We start from the raw sequence: 24,541 nt of genomic DNA on the forward strand, positions 1-24,541 counted from the left end.
TGCCCATGCCCCCTGGTGACCAGGGTTGTCAGATCATACATTTTGATATGCGCACATAAGAATTACACAGGTTTTAGGAGTCAGTTCATACCCACAGTCATTACATTCGATGAGCAGTCACGTTTAGCCCCAGAACATGTGTTAAAAAATATTGACTGCTCATCGGATATAATGACAGTTGGTATGAACTCTAACCCCTGGGACCTGTCTAATTCATATCTGCTCTTATTAAAGGGATGATCTGGCACCCCTGCTGGTGCCAGATCCTCATACCAAGGAAAACACAGGATGCAAGAGGGGGGTTTCTCCCAACATGACCCATTCCAGGAGGGACACAATGCTTTGTTCCTGGGCTTCACTCTGATATTATGATTGCTGTCAGCTTGGTTGAACTAGTTACTTACTAAGAAAGGTGATAGCAATCCAAAAATATAAATAGGGATGGACAACAACCATCGATGATTCATAGCCATTGATGGTTTATGGCTGATGTACAATAAAACATTTTTGCCATCGATGGGTTAGAATCAGATGGTTTGCCTTCATCGATGGTGCAACATTACACCTGTGATGCCCTGCCCCTGGAACTGATTGGTCCATGAGCCAGTCTGTCACATAAAAGGGATGACCATCGGTCGGAGAAAATACAATTACATACTGTAGATGGCTACCATCGATAACTACATGCAATATCACCATCGATGGCAAACACCGATGGTCATCCCTAATTAAGAGAGAAGTCTTAGAAGAGAACATTTTCTTCATTCTAGAATGGGTCAAGTTGAAGGTATGTAATATTATAGATTATGTATGTACTAATGCATACCACCTGGTGCCCAGGGACATGGTCACTTGGTCTCACCAGCGAGTGTCACCCTAACAATGGTTACATATTACTGACAGTATATAAAATTTAGTGAATATACAGTAAATAAGCTGAGCGGAACTTATCTCCATCATTATATATTGCTACAATCTTATTATAACTGCTGACCCCGGTACTAATAGTTATAACAATAAAGTATAAGCCACAATGGTAAAGTTACAGCTGATTCCACCGCCCTGATCTGTTCTATTGCTTCCATGGTAGAAAGTGCTGGCACTGCGGAGAGTTATGTAGTCACAGCTAATGACGTCTCTTCCTCTGCTCCTTACAGCCAGGCAAGTCTGCTAAGCAGCAGAAGGGAGCGGCCAAGCACATCACCAGTGTGCAGCACCCCAACATTGTGTACCCCCCCACCAGTGTGAAGCCCCCCTTGCCCTGTGCCAGTGTGTCTGGTGAACTGCCAGCGAAGCCCGACCCTAGACAGGCGCGAGAGGCTCATGTGGCAGCAGCGGTGGCAGCAGCCATACACGAGGTAGTGGCATCCTACCTGCTGTTTGAGGGTAAGCTTCCTCCAGGTGCTATGAATGGGATGCTTGTATCTGATCACTAGTCTAATTCTAGTGTTGCTTTGTTCGGGCGCACACACCGGTGGTGCCAACATTACTGTTATGTTCCATCAATGTGACAGGCTGGTAACTAGTATGTACAGTATGTACTAAGCTGTGAGTTCTATGACTGTCTGGTAACCAGTATATATGTAATAGGCTGGGAGTTCTGTGATGGGACAGGAGCTTGTTACTGTATCTCACCAGCCTGATTCTGCCTTATGGGCCCTACACACATTGCGATGTGTGCAGGGCTACCTAGCTATGCTAGGTCGGGCTGTGCTGCGCCGCTATCGCCTAGCACATAGAGCTGACAGCCCACACACAGAGCAAACTGTCAGCTCTGTGTGCTAAGCGAGCAGACAGCGCCAGTGTTCTCCGGTGGGAGAACACTGCCGATGCCGAGATTGATGGACACTGTCCATCAATCTCAGCCAGCGATAAAGACGCGCGGGGACGCGCACGGATGCCGATATAGCCCCCACACATACACCGATGTGAGGGCATTTGCTAAGCGACTTTGCCAAACTAAGCAAAATCGCTTAGAAAATGCCTTAATATCGGCATGTGTGTAGGCCGTATTATACATTATGTTGCTTTATATCTACAGCAGTGTTAATTTCATGCTTTAGTCTTTTTTTTTTAGTCAATTTCCTATATTTGCCTAAATTATTTGTCACATTTTAGTCAAATGCTTTAATTTCGCCTAAGTCAAGTATTTAGTCAGTGGATCTTGACAAACATTTTTGTATAATTTTAGTCATTGATTTAGTTATGGCTGTGCAGGTTATTGATGCTGTAATGGATTTTGCTGACGATCATTTCTCTATCAATCCCTTGAATACTTTTTATACCTGTCACTATGGGGGAAATTTACTAAGCCAAATACCGCTGAAATATTCGTATTCGTAAATATGAATATTTTAAGCGGATTCGTATTTTTGGCATTTACTATGCCAAAAATACATATCATATTTGTATTCATGGCACATTCGTATTTATGAATACGAATGCATACGCCATAAACAGAATGAGTATGAAATCCCGGCCGCCGAAATGCCGACGGTCGAAATACCAACGCCGGAATCCCGACCACTTAAATGCAGACAAGGGGGGGCTGTGGACCGCCCCCCCCCTTGCAGGCTCGCCACGCAAGGGGCCCGGTGCCTCGCTACGCTTGGCACACTATTTTATTCTCCCTCTATGGGTGTCATGGACACCCATAAAGGGAAAAAGTGCCTGCATTGCCGCGGTCGGGATTTCAACCGCTGGGATTCCTACCACCGGGATTTTGTCCGCATCCCCAAAAGAATACGAATAGGAATCAGCATGCAAAAGAATGGTGATTACTAGAGACAGGATTATATGCAACATAAAAAGCTTGAAATATGCATGCAAATATACATGAAAAATACTTAAAATATGCATGAAAAGTGTTAAAATAAGCTACATTAAACAATAAAAAAAAAGTAATGTTTAACTTATTTATTTAAAAATCTGCATAAAATTGATTGCAAATAAACCTCAAATATAGGCCCACAGCACCTGCAGGTGTCTAGCGCTATACACAGGATTTTTTTTCTTCCTGGCTGCTACAGCAGATTGCAGCGTCCAAAGCTCTTCTTGCATCAACTACATGGACCCTCATCTCCAGCGCTGATGGCATAGGCGTGCGCAGCCCGTTTTATTAGGGGGTGCACCATTGGAGGGGGCGTGTCCATCACTATCTACTGGCCGTGTTCATCATCTCCTATTATTACACATAATGAAACACACTAGACATAATGTCACGCACAATAATGCCCATCACACATGCCACACACCGTAATGCCCATTACACATTATGTTAGGGCTTAAAAAAATATTATTAAAACAGGGACAATAGGGACTGTGCACGTCGAAGGCGCGCGCCAAAAATTAACACATACTTACATGCATATTACACATCACACAGCCATTACATAGTATACCACATTCCATAATGCCCATTACACGTTGTACGTGTAATTCCCATTACATGTTACGCCTCACACCATGATGCCCATTACACGATACGCCTCAGACTGTGATGGCCATTACAGATTATGCCATGGGGGGGGGGATGTAAAATGTTCTTTGCCAGGAGTCACATGCTCCCTGGGAAGGGGGTGGTTAAATGCTCGTTGACAAGGGGAGTTTCATGCTCATTGCTGGGGGTGCGCATTGCACACCAGCGCTCCCGTGAATCTGCACTTCCGGGTAGCGCTGTGCACTCTTCTTATAAGATGCCCACCGGAGCCGCAGCCTCCTTCCCTTTTGAGCCGCTGGCCGGATGCTGCACGCCGCACACTGAAGCTACTTTACCTGTCAGCGGCAGGCAGCATCTGGTCAGCCGCTCAAAAGGGAAGGAGGCTGTGGCGGGCACGGGACACTTGTACCCCAAGTGCCCAGGGGCAAATGCCCGCCCGCACACATAGTATACACACACACACACACATATACAAAAAAAAAAAAAACACGGTTTAACCTCAATATCCCTGGAATCAAATAATCCATATGGATCCGCCTGGTATCAGATTGAAGGCCCAGCGATTTGGGTTCGACTGAAATCAACCTCGAGCTTCAGTGATGCCGAAGGGGGAACTGGCAGCCGTTGAACTGGGTGGGGGTCGGAATTAGCGGGTCCCATGTTATCCTATAGGGAAAACGTTCCAGCTTTGCCTGGCAGTATCTCCGGTTCCCAGGGGGCTAGAGACACGGGGCTGGGCTCGTTGGAAAGCCCCAGCCCTCAGCTATGATTAGGAGGTGCCTGTGCACCTCCGGCACCCCCCTTGCGCACGCCTATGCTGATGGATCAAATGTCAGCATAGCGTGTGAGGGCGGCGCAGTGGAAGGCTTCCTCCCTGCGCCGCATACTCACTGTGACACGGCATTTCCTCCGCAACGCTTGATGTCACAACCCTTCCGCCCACCTCCTCTGCTGCAGAAGTCTGTCTCTTGGTGTAAAGTCCCAAGCCAGGAGCAGGCATAGGTTCAGGAGCTTCGTAATGGCATCCGCCCCGACTGACTATTAGCAACATGGATTGGCAGCCTAGAGCAGTGTCAGACATATTGTACATCCAAGATTCCCCACACAGCGCACATATTGCCCCAGCCTGCACACTCTACCACTACCTGGTCAGCAGCAGCAGGGCAAAGCAGTGCTGTGACTCGCGGGTGGAAAGGGGGCAGGGCCTAAAATATGCACCATCACTAGATTTTAGGTAAAATATGCAATAACCAGTGAGAATGGGCAAAATATGCAAATGCATATGCAAATATGCAAATGCATATAATCCTGTCTCTAGTGATTACTAATTTAGTAAGCAGCCGTATGTAATATACGGGTCGCTAATTACCGACAATTAGCTGGATAAAAATAGAAAAATAAATATTTTTTAAAAATGGAGTGGTGTCATCCCCCCCCTTCCCCCTTCCCCACGGCTATAACCAACCCTAGGCTACCCTAGCCTGTCCTTGTTTTAAAAAATCAGGGAAACTAACAAATAGGGATACCCCGTATTTTTTAAAACCAGCACCAGGCCCAAGGGCTGGTCCTGGTTCCCAAAATATGGGGGACAAATTGAGTAGGGGTCCCCCGTATTTAAGAAACAGCACCAGGCCCAACCAGCCAGCAGGGTAATGCCACAACAGGGGGACACTTATTATATAAGATCCCACGGCCAAAGCATTTACCCCCTGACCAGTCAGCCTGGGCAGGGGTCCTGGGGAAGCGGGGTCCCCCCCCTCCAGAATTTACCTGCCCAGGCTGAAGCCTGGGGCTGTTCCCGGTACCCCTGGGCTTTGGGTACCAGGCTGATTGCAGTGTAAAATAAAGAATAATCTATTGTATATTGCTGTGGAACTATGAGACCCAGCAAGCGTCCCCTGCTTGCAGGGACTTGGAGAACCATAAGTCCCCTCATGCGGGGCATTAAGGAGTCCCACTCATCAACCCAGCTGGGTTATTTTGCTTTTTATAAAGGGCTCTTTTTTTATAGCCTTAGATGAAGTTTTTTGTAAACAACACAGCAATGTCCTGTTTAATTCAGGGAGGATTAGTAACACTCTTATCCAGCATCAAGCGAGTTTGACAAGCCAATTAGTCATTCATTCTTAGGCAATATAATGAGTCCTTTTAGACCCAGCAAAGACAGCGTTGTTAGTGCTTATTCAACCAGCAGAGTTAGTGAGAAATAGCTGCTATACTTATGCTTTAGTTGAACCCAGGCAGGAAGGTTGAAATTCTACTTCGCTGGGGATGCAGTTCACCCAGAGCGGGTCCCCCGGCTGCTGGTGTTTCCGATTCTCGCAGCCCTCTATGGGACTCCCAGCTCTGGTGCTAATGTCTCACGTTCCGAGTGGTAGGGGTGGAATACAGCTCACCTGGAGCGGGTCCCCGGCTGCTGGTCTTCCCGTGTTAATGCAGCCTTTTCTAGGACGCTCAGCTCCGGCGTTGGTTTCCCCGGCTCGAGTGGTGACAGTTTGCGGAAGTGACGGCAAGTAGATGACGCGTTTCCCCGCCTTCAATACGTCAGCGGCTTCATCAGATGAAAAGCAAAATAACCCAGCTGGGTTGATGAGTTGGAATGTTCCAATTGTGGAAAAGCTAATTAACCACGTAGTAATTATGTCCTTTTAATAATATATATTTCGTTTATATAAATGTTGGGGTAATTATATTTTCTGCCGGCCGGTGGTACTGTATTTTGTATTTATTGTTTTTTATACGTAAAAATAAATTTTTATTTTGATACTTGACTTGTAGTTTCTGAAGCGCCGCTTACATTGTTTTTCTTTGACTATTGTTCTCTTTAAGGGTTGAGTATCCCTTATAAGCGGCAGCTTGGTACTACAATTAGTGCCCTGCGCTTGGTTATAATATCTGTCTATTCATTAAGGAGTCCGCTGGAACTTGTAGTTCCACAGCAATACAAATAGTAAAATAACCAAATTGACACGCAATAAAAGTAAAACTTTATTACACCCAGAGCCCACCCATACATAAACTTACCTACCGTAGGTAGGTCTCCATTTATCCGTCCATCCCATGGTCCTTACGAAATCCAATATGGATACCTGTGGAAGTAAACCATACTTATTAGGGTCCTCCGGTATAGATTACGTCCTCTATGTTCCATGTAGGCATCCCAGGGACCTGGCAAAAATAACAAAACGGCTTCCGAACACCAGACCGGACTGTCAGGATGACATGTGGGATGTATGTTTACATCCGAAGGCTCCTCCTCCCAAATAGGTTCAGGAGTCGCTAGGCCGTTGGTAGTCAGTTAGTTTTTTGCCAAGTCCCTAGGATGCCTACATGGAATAAGGAGGATGTGGTCCCCACTTCCCCGGACCCCTGCCCAGGCTGACCGGTCAGGGGGTAAATGCTTTGGCTGCCGGACCTTATATAATAGGTGTCCCCCAGCTGTGGCATTTCCCTGCTGGCTGGTTGGGCCTGGTGCTGGTTCTTAAAATATGGGGGAGCCCTAATAGTTTTTTCCCCCGTATTTTGGAAACCAGGAAATATGGGGAAACCCTATTTGTTTATTTCCCTGATTTTTTAAAACCAGGACAAACTCTTTGAGCCTGGGGCTGGTTATAGCCATGGGGGGACCCACGCCATTTTATTTATTATTTATTGAATTTTTTATTTATTTTACACTGCGGCCTGCACGGATCTGACTGATCTTTGCAGGCTGCCAACTCGTATTTGTATTTAGTGGCCATATATCAGGGTTGCCTACCCTCCAGGGAATGGCCGGGAGGGTCCTGGAAATCAGGTCCCCCTCCAGGAAAGGGGGGCAACCCTCCCGCATTGCTGTCCACCTTCCGCAAACCGCAACTCGGCGGGGGGGGGGGGGGTCCACGGGTTAAATGACGCGAACGCTGCATTTTAGCCCCGCCCCCGACGTGCAATGCCTGAAATACCATATGGCTCCTCCCCCGAACCGCCGCCTTTCCCCTTCCATAGATGGACACACCCCCTGCTTCACAGAGCTGGCTGCCCTCTCCCGGAGAGGGCAGTCTAAAAGTCGGCAACTATGCAGTATATACGAATACATCTCAGTCGTATTCGTATTCTAAGTATATTTCCCCCCATGTGTTTAGTAATCTAGGTATCAAACAAGTGCAACTCAAATGCTACATTCTTCACAGCAGGTCATTTATTTTCTGCAAATATCAATTCAAGAAAACCATCGTTTTCTTTTGTTTTTTTAATTAAAAATTTGTTTTTAAATAATTAAAGAAAAACAAAACCTTCCTGATACAAGTAAGTAGTACAGAACTAGTCTACTGCAAAATAAAATAAAGCTGTAAGGATGCATATTATAATATATAGCTATTCAGCTAAAGGTAAGTAATTGGCTAGCTACATGACAAAGCGTTGTTGCGCAGCTGCAGCGCAAGTAAGTAAATCTAGGGCCAGAGAGGATGGATAAAACTGTATAAAATATAGTATTATGAATAAGAGAATCCAATAAATCACTCAAAAATATGGTGTCCTGACAAAAATGATACAGGATCTTTGTCTAGTCAGTTTTTAGTCATGACAACCAGAAAGAATATTAAGTCAACATTTTCGTTATTAAAAAAATCCTATTTTCGTTATTGTTAAATTTTATTCACAGAAAAAACCTTTGTTGATGAATAGTTTTAGTCTAAATTTTCATTGACGAAATGAACACTGATCTACAGAGGAGATTGCGCCTCCGCACAGAACTCGCAACCTATTACATAGAGCCCGTAGACAGTACAGGCAGTGGCGTAACTACTAATTTTTCGCCCCCCCCGCCACAAATGTAGTCAGCGCCCCCCTCCCCCCTCACCCCCTCCTTCAAACCTTCTAGCGCTGGCGCTTCTGACGGGTCCCCGCGGCTCTCCAGACTCCGGCTGCTAATAAAAAGTGACACTTCCTGTTAGCAGCCGGTACCGGGTCCCGACACAAGCGCCAGCGGCAGGAGGTACCAGCGGGCGGGGTGCGCGTCGCTGGCAGCCGGGCAGCCAATGTGGGGAGCGTGTTTGCAAGTAGAAGCCGCGTCTCACCTACCCGGCGGCCGGCAGCAGGAGCAGCAGGGGGAGCGTCTTGGCCACACTGACAGCTAGCCGGAAAACCCGGCACAGGAGCAGCCAGCCACCCGGCTCCCCGCACCCAAAAGCACCTGCGGGCGGACAACAGCAGGTAAACTATAGCCCCGCAGACCCCCCGGCGCCCACACCTTCTTAGCGCCTCCCCGCCACCGCGGGGGCTGCGGGACTATAGTTACGCCACTGAGTACAGGGTACATTTACTACAATGAAAAGAGGTGATGTTGCACATAGAAACCAATCGGAATCTGTCTCTCATTTTCAGATGATACATCATCTGTTGATTCCATTGATAGCAGCAGCAGTGGATGTTCGGAGCTTATTGATCTGGCAGAAACATCCGCAGATAACTGCAGCACCGGCTCTTTTGCGAGCAGTGACTCCTCCCCCAGGTAGGTTGCCGGCACAATAAGCAGGTCCTCCCTGCTCTGGTCGCTGGGGTAGATTTTAGGTCTCTTGTCTTACACACAGGCTGTGATTTAGAAACGGTATCTCCATATCTGCCTGCAGCTGGGGCTGCTGCACAGGTTCTACCACACAGAGCATTGATGGGCTGGTATCCTACTTGTATTACACACATGTATATATCATTATACTAACAAGTGTAACAATATAATAAGAGAAACGCTACATTAGAAATGAAGTCATGTCAGTGATCTGAATGATGCTAGATCGCTCAGATCACTCAGCACAGATCGCTCAGCCAGATCCGGAAGCACACATCGCAGCACCAGCGCTGTGTGCTGAGTGATCTGTCACTGCCCATGTTCTATATAGGGATAACACAGGTGATGACTAGATTAATACTGCATGTATCTACATCTCCTGGCAATAGCGACGCACGGGGCCACATATAACTATCGCTATGGACCCTACACACACAGCGATGTGTGCTTCATTTCTAAGCGATCTAGTCAGATTGCTTAGAAAATCGCTGGGTGAGTAGCCCCATTAGAGGAATCTCACATCACTGTGCACTGTGCTTCCTGTATGGGGCCATCCTTGTCATGTCACACCCATGGTATCAGTGCTCTTATTGGTCCAAAGAGGAATCACCAGTGGCGGATTAGCCACGGGACGATAGGGGCGGTCGCCCTGGGGCCCCCACACATCTGGAGGCCCCCATACCCGCCACCCCACTGCTGCAGTGGCAGGTCAAGGGTGGCAGGCAGCGAGATCTGGCAGCGCAGGGTGGGTAGCGCTGGCAGGCAGGGGGTCCCTGCGGCGTATGTGAAGTGAGCGGCGGGGTCCCTGCAGTAGATGGGAACTAGTTACTAGTTCCCATCTGCTGCAGGGACTCTGCCGCTCACTTCACATACGCCGCAGGGACCCCCTGCCCGCCAGCGCTACCCGCCCTGCGCTGCCAGATCTCGCTGCCTGACTGCCTGTCACCCACCCTCACGCTGCCCAGGTACGGGGAAGGAGGGGGGGAAATGAGACCTCCATCCGGCGGAGGGGGGAGATTATGCCTCTATCCGGCGGAGGGGGGGGGATGCCTCCATCTGGCGGAGGGATAATTGATGACTCCGTCTGGCAGAGGGGGGGGGGGGGCACAGACCTTTTTGTCCAGGGCCCCCACAGACCTTAATCTGGCCCTGGGAATCACACCGATAAATGTACTCAGTAAGGGCCACTAACATGGTGAACATGGTGCAGGCTCTGGTAGCAGCAGGGCAGGGAATAATGAGATGACTTGTACATGGCAAACATTTGTGTTGTTACAATAACAGTCACTGATCAAAGTCTTTATTTATAGGAAGAGAATCTACAAGACACGTGTGGATGTTGGCTTCCTCTGGGATGACGAGGAGGATGGGCTGCCCAGGGTCGATGTTTAAAACCCGACCAAACATGGACATCGGACTCACGGAGTCATTAACATCTTATAACGCATGTCCCATAACTTGGGAACTTGCACCTTTGATTTGTTGAAAAGTTTATGTTTAGTGCATTAAACTTAAATCATTAAAGTTTATGCCATGTTTATCTTAAAAGCCTGTCCCGTTGACAGGTAATACCCCTACCCTGTCCCGTTGACAGGTAATACCCCTACCCTGTCCCGTTGACAGGTAATACCCCTACCCTGTCCCGTTGACAGGTAATACCCCTACCCTGTCCTGTTGACGGGTAATCCCCCTACCCCCAATCTCTGTCTTCACAACTCCCTCTCTCCATATCCAGCAAGTTTGAAGCATCATTTTGCTTACACTTTCTGGGGAGTAATTTGGTCGCTGAGCAGCCTCTATATAAATCTGTTGTTTCAACAATAAAAAGTAACACAAGTCAATCAGTGTCTGATGTGTTATTTCCCACTAATGTGAATGTTTCCTATTGTACTACTGTATTGGTCTGACCCATACTCATGTGTTAAATAACTGTGGGAATGTAATGTGTAATAACACGTGTACGGTACTGTAGGTTGGTGCAGTACTGTGGGCTATGAGGATCTGTTCAGCTACACTGAGCCCCAGAGGCTACTGATGCTTCAACACTTGGGGGCCAATTTACTAAGGATCACATATACAATATGGTCTGGGTGGGATCTTACCGCCCAGGAGCACATTGCAATATGCGATCCTATCAGTGGTATACAGTTACCAGCAGAGGCAGGGACATCGGCTCCAAAAGGTGGCGCCGCTGCAAACTGCTCAGCTGGGTGCCGGGGAGTCTGCAAATGGCAGTAGCTGTGGGATTCAATGCAATGGGTGTGGTATAGAGGTCCGACAGTCGGAATCCCGACAGTCATTATCCCGACGTCAGGATCCCGACTGGCAGGACCCAGACAGTATGGCGAGCGCAACAAAGCCCCTTGCGGGCTCGCTGCACTCGCCACCCTGCGGGTCGTGGACCCCCACGAGGGAACATAGCTGAAGGCCGTCGGGAACCCAGCTGTCGGTGTTTTGACAGTCAGGATCCCGACGTCGGGTGAATGCCTGTCGGGATCCCGACTGTCTGGACCCTGTCCGGCACCCCAATGCAATTGCTGCCTGATATTAGTACATCAGGCAGCATTAAATCCCACATAGAAACCTAGGGGGGATGCAGCTGCGAGGTATTTAAACTTTGCGGTTAACCCCGAAAAACATATATTCGGGGAATTAGTCACAAATATTAAATGATAAATGAGCAATATTATCCCTTGGTGCTGAAAAGTAGAGATGTGCGGCGGCCACTTTTTCGGGTTTTGGTTTTGGATCTGGATCTCCCTTCGTGTTTTGGATCTGGATTGGTTTTGGCAAAACCACCCTTGTGGGTTTTGGTTTTGGATCTGGATTTTTATGAAAAAATGCTAAAATAACAGAATTTGGGCCTGTTTTTGCACCTAAAGTATTATTAACCTCAATAACATTAGTTTCCACTCATTTCTAGTCAATTTTGATCACTTCACAGCTTACAAAATTGTTTTCATTTACTGTAGTTGGGCCAAAAGGGTATACCGAGGTAGCTGGATGACTAAGCTAAGCCATAGTGGCCTACCCTCCTGCATTCTGCAGGAGACTCCCTGAAATAGCAGCAATCTCCCTCTCTCCCTCATTAGTCTAGCAATCTCCCTCATTTCACCTAGCCCACATTACACTGTTACATTTTGGGGGGAAAAAAAGAAAGAGAGACACATTTACATTGAATCATCAGCACCATTTCCCAGCACTTTAGCAAGTATAGTAGCTCTTACTAACTGCTTTGGGTCTCATCTACATTTGGATATAACTCATTTTAAATTACACACCCACGCTTCTAGGTACCACATTCACAATATGGGGATTATTCTGATTAACTCGGAAAGGCACAATCACTCTCTAATGGACAAAACCATGTGCACTGCAGATGAGGCTGATGTAACATGTGCATAAAGAGTTAGATTTGGGTGTTTTATTGTTTCTGTGCAGGGTAAATACTGACTGCTTTATTTTTACACTGCAATATAGATATCAGTTTGAAGTACACCCCTCACCCAAATCTAATTCTCTCTGCACATGTTACATCAGCCCCCCCTGCAGTGCACATGGTTTTGTCCATTTGAGAAGGAATTTGCCTTTGCGAGTGAACTAGAATAAGGGCCTATATTTTCACAATCTTTCCATATATGGAACTAGACACAACCTTTAGGGCGGAGCTTGATACGCCCCCTCAGTGGGGCACTTTGTAAAATTCTATTACCAAGTATAATCTCCCTGAAACTAGTTTTCAAAAGTAGGCAAGTATGATCTGTGGCACTGTCGGGTCATATCTGTGGCACTGTGGCGGCATATCTGGCACTGTGGGGGCATATCTGGCACTTTGGGGGCATATGTGTGGCACTTTGGGGGCATATGGAGCTCTTCTGAGCGATAGCTTTTACTGTCTAGTCTAGTGTGTAGTGTATGGGGCTTAAGTACTCACAACAGGTGTATACAGTCTAGAGCAGGACTGGGCAACGCCAGCCCTCCAGATGTTGATGAACTACACATCCCAGCATGCCTTGCATCAGTTCCAGCATGGCCACATAGCAAAACTAATGCAAAGCATCCTGGAATGTGTAGTTCATTAACATCTGGAGGGCCGGTGTTGCCCAGCCCTGGTCTAGAGTATGTACATTCTATGTAATATGTACAGTTAGAGAGAGCACAAAGGATGGACAGTGTGCAGATGGGTACAGGTGTGTCTTAATTACCCATCCATTCTGTGCCAAGTGGTGCAAGACGAATGGTTTGACTTAAGCTGGGTACACACCTACAGATTTATCTATTCAATCTATCTGGCATGAGCAAAAATAAGGAAATGTATGGGAGCATACAGTATGAGAATTGACATTTGCTCCCAGAACTGGAAAACAGACAAATTGGATAAATACATTTCATTTAACAAATTTATAGGAACAAAGTTTTTTGGCCATTGTCCAGTGTTTGGGAGCAGATGATTGATAGTCATTTGCTCCCATACATTACCAGATTTATATTCCCACCAGACAGATAAATCTGTAGGTGTGTACCCAGCATTAGACGCCCTTCCAGTCCAGTGATTCCTGGACTTTCATAACGGTTTCGGGCAGGCTGCTGACAATTTTGACTAAGCAGATTTTGGCTTATGGTGAATACATGCGTTTAGGTTTCCACTTATACTGGAGAAGCAAAATTGAATGGGCATCCATTGGTTTTTCCTCATTCATTGGGAGATGCGCTTGGATGGAAATTGAAAAGGAAAATAGACTTGCCAGGAAAGACTATATATAAGAAATTGAATCGAAAGCCATATCGAATCGACTTTGTCATCTAACCGTGTGTACCCACTATTAGAGCACTAAATGATTTTGACTATGAGTGATTTAAGCCAAATACACACAGACGTGTGGCTTAAAATTGCCTTGCCTTGCATAGTCTATCGCAGTGCACACACACACTGTGATTTTGGCTAACCTTCTAGGTGATTTTGACTTTCGAATCAAAAACTCCTGGGCAAATCACACCGTGTGTACATGGCTTTAGTAGTCCATACTATGTGATTGGGTCCGAGGGGTCTGGATTTATCTCTCTAGTGCAGGGGTGTCAAACTCAAATTCATCGGGGGCCGGTTGTATCTGTAGGACTATGTGTCCACTCATTATTATCATAAATTATTGTCATTCAATTATTGTATACTCAGCAGTAGCATTTCCCTCCTGCTATTGCTGTGAACTGCAGTGCATTAGGGCACACGCTGCCTACACAGGGTGGCAGCACTCAGTCTTAGGGCATATGTCCTGCTTATTATCATGGGACACAGCAATTAATGATGGGCTGCAATGTGCCAGTGCACACACACACACATAGGCAGAGAGTTTGACACTTACCCGCTCTGATGCGTCCACTCCAGTCTGAGCTGCTCCACCACCAAGGACACAGCTGCGCTCTCACACAGGCGCATTTCCCCCTCCCTCCTGTGAGTAGCGCTCCTCGCACTATCTATCCAGGAGTGGGGGGCAGCGTGCTCCCGGTCATTGTGCAGTGCACAATCAGCAGTAAGTGACCTGGAGCGCACAGCAGCAGCACCATTCACCACGACGGACCTGCTCTTTCCTCTCTCTGGCTCCTATACAGCAGGTGGGAGCGAAGGAGGGGTTGACGACCGGCGGCACTGCGCTAGAGGGCAGACTTTCTCTGGCTTGTAGGCTGCCGCGCATGCGCTAAAGAGGTGGCTTTCTTGTTTAAAAAAAAAAAATTGAGAATAAAAGGTGAAGGCTGGCGGCGGCTGCGCGGGCCACATGAAGAGGTCTGGCGGGCCGGATTTGGCCCGAAGACCTTGTGTTTGACACCCCTGCTCTAGTGATTCCATGACACCTGAGTGGGTGTGATCTCTGCAAAAAAAAAAAAAGAAACCGAACCAACCTCGGTGGGGTTGAACTGGGGGCGCTTGGTATGAGTGGTTTCTGAGCAGCTGCTTAGAACAGGTTAGTTAGACCTGTATAGGTATAACAAAGAAAAAACAAAAGTGCAGCGCTAGTAGAAAAAATGAAATTTGCAATTGGATGATCTTTACAAGAACATTTTTAATAACCAAAATAAAAATATACAACTGAGTATATGGCCATAATAAAGAAATAAAAAAATAAAAAAAGTAGGTACTTGTGTATTATCACGGCGCCCCCGATGTTGGTCGCGCAATGTTTTAATCGCATCGCATGCCATGCACCCGATGGCATGCGATGCAATGCGATTTTTCCCCTCTATGTGATGAAAGATTGTATAAGCACCCTAAAGGGTGCTTTTAAGCACATAAAATAGGTGCCTACAATGTTAAATGCACCCCCACGCCACTCCCACTATAAATATGAACCCGAAGCGTGGTGAGCCCGCAAGGGGTGGCGGTACGCATCCTCTGACCTTTTCATACCCCCACTATCCACGTCGGCGTGGAGTTGATTTTAATAAAGTGTGGCGATCCACCGAGCCCGAAGCTTGGCGAGGGGACGCGGATACCTTCACATGTATCCGCGTCCGCTCGCCACGCTTCGGGCTCGGTGGCTCGCTGCGCTCGCCACACTTTATAAAATCAACTCCACTCCGCTGTGGATAGTGGGGGTATGAAAAGGTCGGAGGACGCTTACCGCCGCCCCTCGCGGGCTCACGTTTATAGTGGGGGGTGGCGTGGGGGTGCATTTAACATTGTAAGCACCCATTAGGGTGCTTATACAATTTTTAATCGCATCGCATTGTATGGCATTGTATGCCATATACGATGTCATACAATTTTAAAATTGTATGACATTGTACAATATCGCGCAATATCGCATCGCATGCCTTTTGGTATGTGATGCGATGGGCGCCGTGATAATACACAAGTACCAAAAAGTATAATAACAGTGCCTACTTCCACAATTTTAGCAGCAATACTGGAGTGTCCGTTCCTATTAATGCCCAAATGGTATTAGTTAGATGGGTAATAGTTACCGCCAGGGCTATTTTTGTGCAGGCTCCAGCAGGAACTGTGGCCCTTATTCTAGTTCACTCTTTCTGACAAAATATTTCTTAGATGGACAAAACCATGGGCACTGCAGGTGAGGCAGGTGTTACTTGTGCATAGATAATTAGATTTGGGTGGGGTTTTACACCTGCCTCACCTGCAGTGCACATGGTTTTGTCCATCTAAGAAATATTTTGTCAGAAAGAGTGAACTAGAATAAGGGCCACAGTTCCTGCTAGAGCCTGCACAAAAATAGCCCTGGTTACCGCCCCTGATGGTATAGGCTGTGGGGTACAGAGTCCAAGTTTTCAGCCCAAATGTTGGCAAAAATTAACGGTCCCATTGGATGGATGTTTGAGGTAGTAAGGTGGAATGTCCTTGATTCCCCAATTGGGAAGTGCCTGGGGGCCGGTAGTCTGCAGATTCCAAATGCCGCAGCGGCATCAGATGGAGATCAAGATGTGAATCCTGAAGGGCTTGTCCGGACTACAATCCAATGTATGAGGGTGGAAAGCAGGTAGCAGCAGCGTCTGACGCGTTTCGCTGCACTTGGCAGATTTATCTTTGATCCCTGCAAAGGAGGGTGTAACTGACCATAAACAAACGCTGCTTTCCTTCCTATCACCTACAGTAGATCTCCCTTTCGTCCTCCCTTATATGAAGTGCACACTACAAACTGGAAGGTGAAATAGTTCCCCGCTCTCCATCTAGCTAAGACCGCAGCAACAGGCCAAAAATCAAGACGTCTCTCTAGAATCTGGACACTTGGGAATCCTGCCATTGTACTGATTTATTTTCCCCTTTCTGCATTTTATTTGACTATGATTTGAAGCTATTAAATACTTGTGTTTGCTTGATGTGTAAACTTTTGCAGATCATATAAATCACGTTGCTCTGTAAATACATCCGTTTATGTATAGAAAATAAGCATTTCCCTATAAAACAACATGAGCATGTGAATCTAAACCCCCTTCATACTTCTGTGTCTCCAAACACCATCATCCTCCTTTGTGGGTGTGGATTATTAGATAGACAGTGTCTAGATAGACAGTTAATATGACAACCCCAAAAGGTCGACAGGGTCAAAAATTCAACATGATCATGTGTCTACATTTTTTATGTTGACATTTTGACACTGTCGGCATTTTGACCCTGTTGACCTATTAAATAGACCTATTCACTGTCTAGACACTGTAGATCTATCAACCTGAACCACTACCTTATTTATGTGGTACCACAAGATAAGGTCAAGAGCTGCAGATAAACTAAGCCGTGCTTATAGGAAGACACATACAGTATATACCTGCCAACAGACATTACTGGACTCCCCTTCAGAATTGTCTGTAACCCCACTTTCTCTGATCTTTTCCCATTCTTCTTCTCCCTGCTGCTCTTTTAGCCTTGTCATTGTAGCATTCCCTTAAGGCCCATACACACTGGGCAATTTTGAGTTGAAAGCAGCTCACTTGTGGTGTTTTGAGCAGATTTCAGCTCAAATCCGCCCAGTGTTTTTGCCCTGGCTGGCGATGAACGCTGATGCACACTGCCGTATCATTGTTGGTCGCCGCCATTCATCTGCTGCTATTACCAGCCGAGTGGATGGCTTTCCATTGCATCCTGCTATGGAGAGCCGTCCACCTCCGCTTGGGCCATCATTTTACTATCGTTGCTATGTATACATGCTGGGCAGAAACGCCCATTGTGTTTGCACCGTAACTCCTTCCACCTTCTGCCCACGTTCACACTGTATTATTCCCACACCATCCCTGCATCCCCCTCTCTCCTTCCGGCCTCCCATAGTATTCCACCTGCTAGCATACTTCTGCTTCTTCTACAGTATATACAACCCATAACATTTCTTATTCCCCCAGCTCATTGCATCTTCCTTCTGTAATGTCATCTCTGCTAAATTGCATCTCCTTTAAAATTACTGGGGGCTCAGCAACTACGGGGACGGTAGAAAAAGGGGGTCTGATAATGCCCATAAAGATTTCCACATCTTTTGCACAAGTGTGGGGCCAGTGCATGCACGCTGAAGGTGAAGGTGAGGCAGAATTCGGGAGGACTGCCCACCTTTCCGGGGGGTCGAGAGGGGGACTCGATTTCCGGGACCCTCCCCGCCAATCCGGGAGGGTAGGCAAACCTGGTCTAGACTGTTTAAACATTTTATCCTTGACTCTGTTTGTTTATTCTAAAGGGCCCCCCCCCCCCCCATGCACTAAGCTGAGATATTGCATGCGATACCTTGACAACTGCCCGGGTGCTGGACTGTGCACGATACATCGCATGCATCCATTAGCATTTACGTAACCTCTGATTGTGATCTGAGCATATCGGATCTGGAGATTGCAAGTGCTGCACAAAAGGTTTACTCGGATCCAGCAGCACTTGCGATCTCCAGATCCGATGTGTACAGATCAGAATTGGAGCTTAGGCACATCCGATTTAGCCACTTTTCACCCAATTTCTCTGCCTAGTCCTTTGGACGAAAAAAAAGCCCAAATCCTACAAGTGTATGGCCAGCTTTACTTAGGGATGGGACATCCATGTTACCTATGTTTAAGCATTGGTCACAGAATATTAACAACAGTTAGATATTGACACCCCTGCACCTGCCATTTCCACCTCGCCATTTCTAAAAAGCAAGGTGGAAACAGCGAGTGAGGCTGTCAAAACGGCAAGGCTTGTGGCTATATGCAGCGGAATCGCTACATTAGCGTTGAACCTTGCCATTCGGGAGAATCCTCTCCGGCTGACGAAATAGGGCGAGCGGCTGGTTAAACGGTGAGGACGGCTTGTTTTCGGTGATCCTTGCCAAAAACAAGCCACCCTCTCCATAAATACCCCCTTGTTGGCCACATTGAATATAACCCATTCGGTGTATGTTTGTTTCATTCCTCGTATTTGTTCTACAAAAGGGTTAGTAAACATTTCATTCACTTACTGAACTGTGACAATGTTCCTCTGCAGTAAATGATCACAATGCAGTTCAGAAACACAAAACATTTATCTCAACAGTTATAAGCTTGTATAAAATTATACCAGGCTTCTACAAAGCGCGTATGTCCACATGCAGCATGGCATTATAAAACCGGAAGGGCATTCATACTTTTGTACCAAAATTGGGAGGAATGGACACAAATGGTAAGAAGGGTACACAGTATAGAGATTTTGTTGCAGGGAAGATGATTTTTAAATCTGAATACAAATCAGTGCTTCAAACTGTGTCCATGTCAACTGTGTCGACATCAGGTCAAAAAACAGTGCAAAACCCCATGTTGACCTTTTGACTGTCGACATTGCCCATGTCGACCTAATGCTTGTGTCGACCTACTGTCCTGTCGACCTTGACGTGTGTCGACCTTGACCCATGTCGACCTATACCCATGTCGACATTGCCGCCTGTCGACCTAGTGATGTCGACCCAATGCTTGTTGACCTAGTTGGTGTAGACCTAACAACCCACACCCATTTCACGTAGTTGGGTAGCGTTACTCCCCCCAAAAAAGTTCATAAAACTTCTGCTCCCCAGGGATTTTCCCATTCCTCTTGTTCCCAAAATTGTACCCACTCAGCAGCTCCTGCAAAGCAGGGAGGCGCCATGCTGAAAAGGCGCCGTCTCTCCCCCTGCTCTGCTAAAGCTGCCTCAGCCCTCACTGTCACTGCCTCCTGTACGCCGCCCGCAGCACCGGTCTGACAGCGGGCGGCAGTATGGAGAGGCTAAGCAGCTCCCTGCACCGTGCATACACTGTCCTCCTCCTGTGACCTGCCCCCTCTTCCTCACGGACACTTGCACTGAGGCATGTAGCGCTGTCTGCGAATTCCTGGATGACATGTCATGTCCGGATCCGCCCCCTATCCATTGCGCCCTGCGTCTATCAGCTGTCAATCAAATGACGAACAGGCAGCAGCGCCGCCTCCCCTTCCTTCCCTCTTCTCAGTGTGCTGTGTCAGTGCCGCTGCCAGTCCTCAACACTCCGCCCCCTCTATCTCCTCCCCTCTTCTTCCATCTCCTTCTTCTCTCCCCTCCTTTCCCCCTCAGTCACGAGAGGGGTGTAATGTGCTGCACATACTTTTTGTACTGCTTTCGGATCGCATCGCAGACACATTGCATGCATGCCGTGCGATGCAATGCAATGTGATCTAGCCCATAACGTATGCGATTCTCGCAGCATGTATGGGCACCTTTAGTGCCTGCAACATTTTGCGGACACAGCAATGAGATGGTGTATGCATACATGTACATGCACCCGAGATCCTCCATAGGATTGCATGTTGCATACGCTCCCACAATTGGGCTGCAGCTTGTTGCAATGGCAATGTGAAAGGGCGCAAAATTTATGGTTTGCAGGAGGGCGCCGGACACCCTAGCACCGGCCCTGGGTGGAACTTTGGGTAGGCTCATAATAATTTGAAATTGCTATTATACATTGAAAACCATACCCTAAACCAGGGCTGGGCAACATCGGCCCTCCAGATGTTGATGAACTACACATCCCAATATGCCTTGCATCAGTTTCAGCATGGCCACATAGCAAAACTAATGCAAAGCATCCTGGGATGTGTAGTTCATTAACATCTGGAGGGCTGGTGTTGCCCAGCCCTGCCCTGCCCTAATCCATACCATACCAAAATGCACCCCAAATTTATTGCAAAATAGTAAAAAACAAGCTAATTTGAAAGAAAAGTTTTATTGCATGACCTCACCAATCACCATCACTACTACTGCTGCACCGCCGCGGATGCTGAATGACTGAGTATGTACTGTACATGGACAACAGTGCACGCATGCAGTGGTGGTCACATGGTGCACACACACACACATTTTGTCATTCAGTTGAGACAGTCAGGTATTGAGCGAGTGAGATTGTTCCTTGTGTTCAAGTGTTGACATGCCAAAACATGCATATTTTGTAGGATGTACTTTACCTCACAGATTAGTTGGAAGAAGTAGGCTGATTTTTAAAACTTGTGGTTTTTAGTTTTACATTTTTTGACGTTAATGGTTATAACTGCTGAAACATGCTAAAGCCTAGTCCCAGTGCAAGCCATAGTGGCACTAAACCAAAATGCCGTTCTGACACTGATGTTTAGCTACTTGGAACTATAGCGGATAAATTACCCCTTGCGCGTATTGCAACAGAAGGGGACATGTTAAGATTTTTTTTTTTAATAGATGATGAATTTAAGGGCACGAAACATGGGACCGGTAGTGGAGTGATCGCAGAAGTTGTAACAGAAGAAGTTTTACTTCAATGGGGGAAAGCTGGAATTCCAACTCAAAGGAAAGACAAAGTTAAATGTAAGTTGCTTGCCCTTTATGTTAAGAACAGATCATTGTAAAAGCATAAAAATAAAGGTTTCACCTAGGGATGAGCGAGTCCAAAACGAGGCCGAACGTCATCTTCCTGCTGTCGGATTCTCGCGAGACCTGGGGATATATAGTTCCCGGTAGTCGGCACCATTTTCAAACAGGCTGGTGATTTCAGACAGTGTCCATGCTGTCTGCTGAGGGGGGTGAGGGGGAAACCTGCTGGGGAGGGGGGGGGGGGGGGTGCTGTATCAGGTCAGGGATGCCCGCATGTGTGTCACATAATTCCTGGGGTGAGTCAAGTGTGTCATATAATTCATGGGTTGCTGCAAAGTGTGCTGTATAATTAATGGGGTGCTGCTAAGTGTGCCGCATCAGTCATGGGGTGATGCTAAGTGTGCCGTATCAGTCCAGGGGTGAACCAAGTGTGCTGTATAATATATGGGGTGCTGCAAAGTCTTTTTTTAATAAAAGAATACCTCTTTTTACTGCAGGAGTATCACTATTTGTGCCGTATAATTCCATGTGAGCTGTGTCAGTCCAGGGGTTGTGCTATCTGTGCCGCATAATACCATGTGTGCCGTCATGTGTGCTGTATCAGGTCAGGGGTGCCACCATCTGTGCCGTATAATTCCTGGGGTAAGCCAAGTCTGCCATATAAATCATTGGGTGCTGCCAATTGTGCTGTATTAGTCCAGGGGTGATGCTAAGTGTGCCATATCAGTCCAGGGGTGATGCTAAGTGTGCCGTATCAGTCTAGTGTTTGTGCCGCCCACTTGTGTCACTTATCATAGTTATCCAACTACTTTGGTGCAACCTTTCGGCCTAAAAACAATATTGTGAGGTGTTCAGAATAGACTGGAAATGAGTGGAGATGAATGCTATTGAGGTTAATAATAGCGTAGGAGGTAAAAAAAACAAAATTCTGTGATTTTAGTGTTAAGGCGCCCAAGGGATTATATTGGTTACCCTTTGTTGTTACCCTTACAATAACTTCCTAGAAATAATTCACGCGGACACCTTATCTAAAAATAAGACTCAGACAACCATGGCATAAGTTTAAAATGGTCAAGTTATTTATTTAGGTGGTATGACCCTTTTTAGTCTATCAAAGGGATGGCCAAGACAGCACTTGAGACCAGCACCAGTCAGAGGTGTATGTCAATGGCAGCGACTGCCTCGCTCCAATCTAACAAACACACCCCTTACGTAAGGTACAGCCTGCACCGTGACGGCTCCCCGCCCCCTCTAAGGTAAGGCGCGGACACCTCAAGGAAGTGCCCACCGTCCCCGCTCATTTCGGGACTCGCCCACCGTCCTGGCAAGGGGGGGGGGGTAATACCGCACGGTGACCACCTGACACCTCACCCGACTGCTGGTCGAGAGCGCCTTCTCGCCGATTTTTAAACTAAATTAAATTTAACCGAATTGTTTGGACAGCCCGAAGGCAATGAGCACCAGAGAGAGGAAAGAAAAGAAGGGATGGGAGGGTGGGAATCCGGATTCCAAGAGGAAGTTCCTCCCCCTAAGCTGGACCCTATATACCCCACTTAAGCTACCTCCCCTCTGGGTGCTGATTGGCCCATAAGCACCACATGCTAACCTGCCTAAGAATTACACACTGCTCTGTGCTGCATGTGTATCTGCGTTTAACCCCTAAATCCCCGGGCTCTTAACTACACTCTGGCCTATGCAGCCCTCGTTTTGCCTAAGGCGCCCAAGGGATTATATTGGTTACCCTTTGTTGTTACCCTTACAATAACTTCCTAGAAATAATTCACGCGGACACCTTATCTAAAAATAAGACTCAGACAACCATGGCATAAGTTTAAAATGGTCAAGTTATTTATTTAGGTGGTATGACCCTTGTTAGTCTATCAAAGGGATGGCCAAGACAGCACTTGAGACCAGCACCAGTCAGAGGTGTATGTCAATGGCAGCGACTGCCTCACTCCAATCTAACAAACACACCCCTTACGTAAGGTACAGCCTGCACCGTGACGGCTCCCCGCCCCCTCTAAGGTAAGGCGCGGACACCTCAAGGAAGTGCCCACCGTCCCCGCTCATTTTGGGACTCGCCCACCGTCCTGGCAAGGGGGGGTAATACCGCACGGTGACCACCTGACACCTCACCCGACTGCTGGTCGAGAGCGCCTTCTCGCCACTGCCAAGGCTCCCCAGACCTAACAAGGTCGCCCGGGACCAGGCCCGCCACCCCTCAACTAGACCTAATGCCTTCCTATTGCCGAGTTACGCCAGAAAAGATGTCGCCCAGGAAAATTTCCATGCCCGCGTCAGACAGGTGGACCCCGTCTGACCTATAAAGGTGGGCCGACTCCCTAACTATCGTGGTGTGCCGCACTGCCCTACCCCCCATGGCGCTTACCCTCCTGGAAACAGCGTGGTTCACCTTTCGCCTTGCCCTGTCTATGGCAACTGCATTCCTGCAGCCCCGCCACTGAAGCCGGGGGACAATATCAGACCACACTAACCGCACCCCTGGCCAAAGGGCCGCAATGCGCTCCAGGTCAGCCGTTATGCTACACATGAGTGAGAGCCCCGTATTTTTGACCAGGTCGTTGCCCCCTAGATGTATTATCAATGTGTTGGGGGGACCTGAACTGCGGGCCTTGGAAACTAGTAGGCTATAAAGCCCACCCCACTGAAGTCCCCTAACCCCAAACCACTGCACTGAGTCAGCTCGTAGCAAGCCTAAAGCTCTGGAGGCCATGGGATGCCTGGCCGCCCAAAAAATATATGAGTGGCCCACTACCCAAACTCTCCCCTGATGTGATGAGGAAAGGGAAAAGGCTGAAAGAGAAAAAACCTAACGTTAACATCAATATATTATACACTGTAACACAACCAGAATACAGTAAACAGCCCAAGTGAAGGTGAAAAACTTAAAAAACCTCCGGTGAACTTTGGTGACAGCCGAATTGAATTAGTTCTATCTCGGAGGAAAAAGTAAAAAATTCACTCCACACCGTCGATTCCAGAACGCTAGCCGTTCCAGAACCGATTGTAAACTTACGTTTTTGGGCTGGCGCAACAGGCGCATTCTACAACTTATCTACCTTATCTATCTTATCTAATCTTATATATTTCTTATAAGCCGATGACTTCCACCTCCCTACCTTCTGTATGGCAGAGGGTGGAAGCCCCGCCGCCGCTGCGCATATTGCGGCCCCTATGCGAAAGGAGTGTGTCCCATAATCCTGAGCCCTCAAGCCTATGCCGGTCAAGCACCGTCTAAACACAGCCCCGAACTGAAAA

The 24,541-nt window shown here is 47.4% G+C and overlaps 2 long non-coding RNA genes across 3 annotated transcripts in view; both read left to right on the forward strand.

The window, feature by feature from the left end:
• LOC146059909 (uncharacterized) overlaps window positions 1-24,541 on the forward strand; it is a 130,085-nt gene that overhangs the window by 80,824 nt on the left and 24,720 nt on the right. For both annotated transcript variants that reach the window (XR_014470335.1, XR_014470334.1), the window contains exon 3: window positions 21,131-21,256. This is a non-coding gene — a long non-coding RNA (uncharacterized LOC146059909). The remainder of the gene's footprint in view (window positions 1-21,130; window positions 21,257-24,541) is intronic.
• LOC146058782 (uncharacterized) lies at window positions 1,158-10,393 on the forward strand. The gene is made up of 3 exons (XR_014469952.1): window positions 1,158-1,386; window positions 8,804-8,930; window positions 10,295-10,393. It is a non-coding gene; the product is annotated as an uncharacterized LOC146058782 (long non-coding RNA).

The sequence above is a fragment of the Crinia signifera genome, chromosome 2, assembly GCF_055691185.1.
Source record: "Crinia signifera chromosome 2, ASM5569118v1, whole genome shotgun sequence".
In the NCBI taxonomy this organism is placed as follows: Eukaryota; Metazoa; Chordata; class Amphibia; order Anura; family Myobatrachidae; genus Crinia; species Crinia signifera.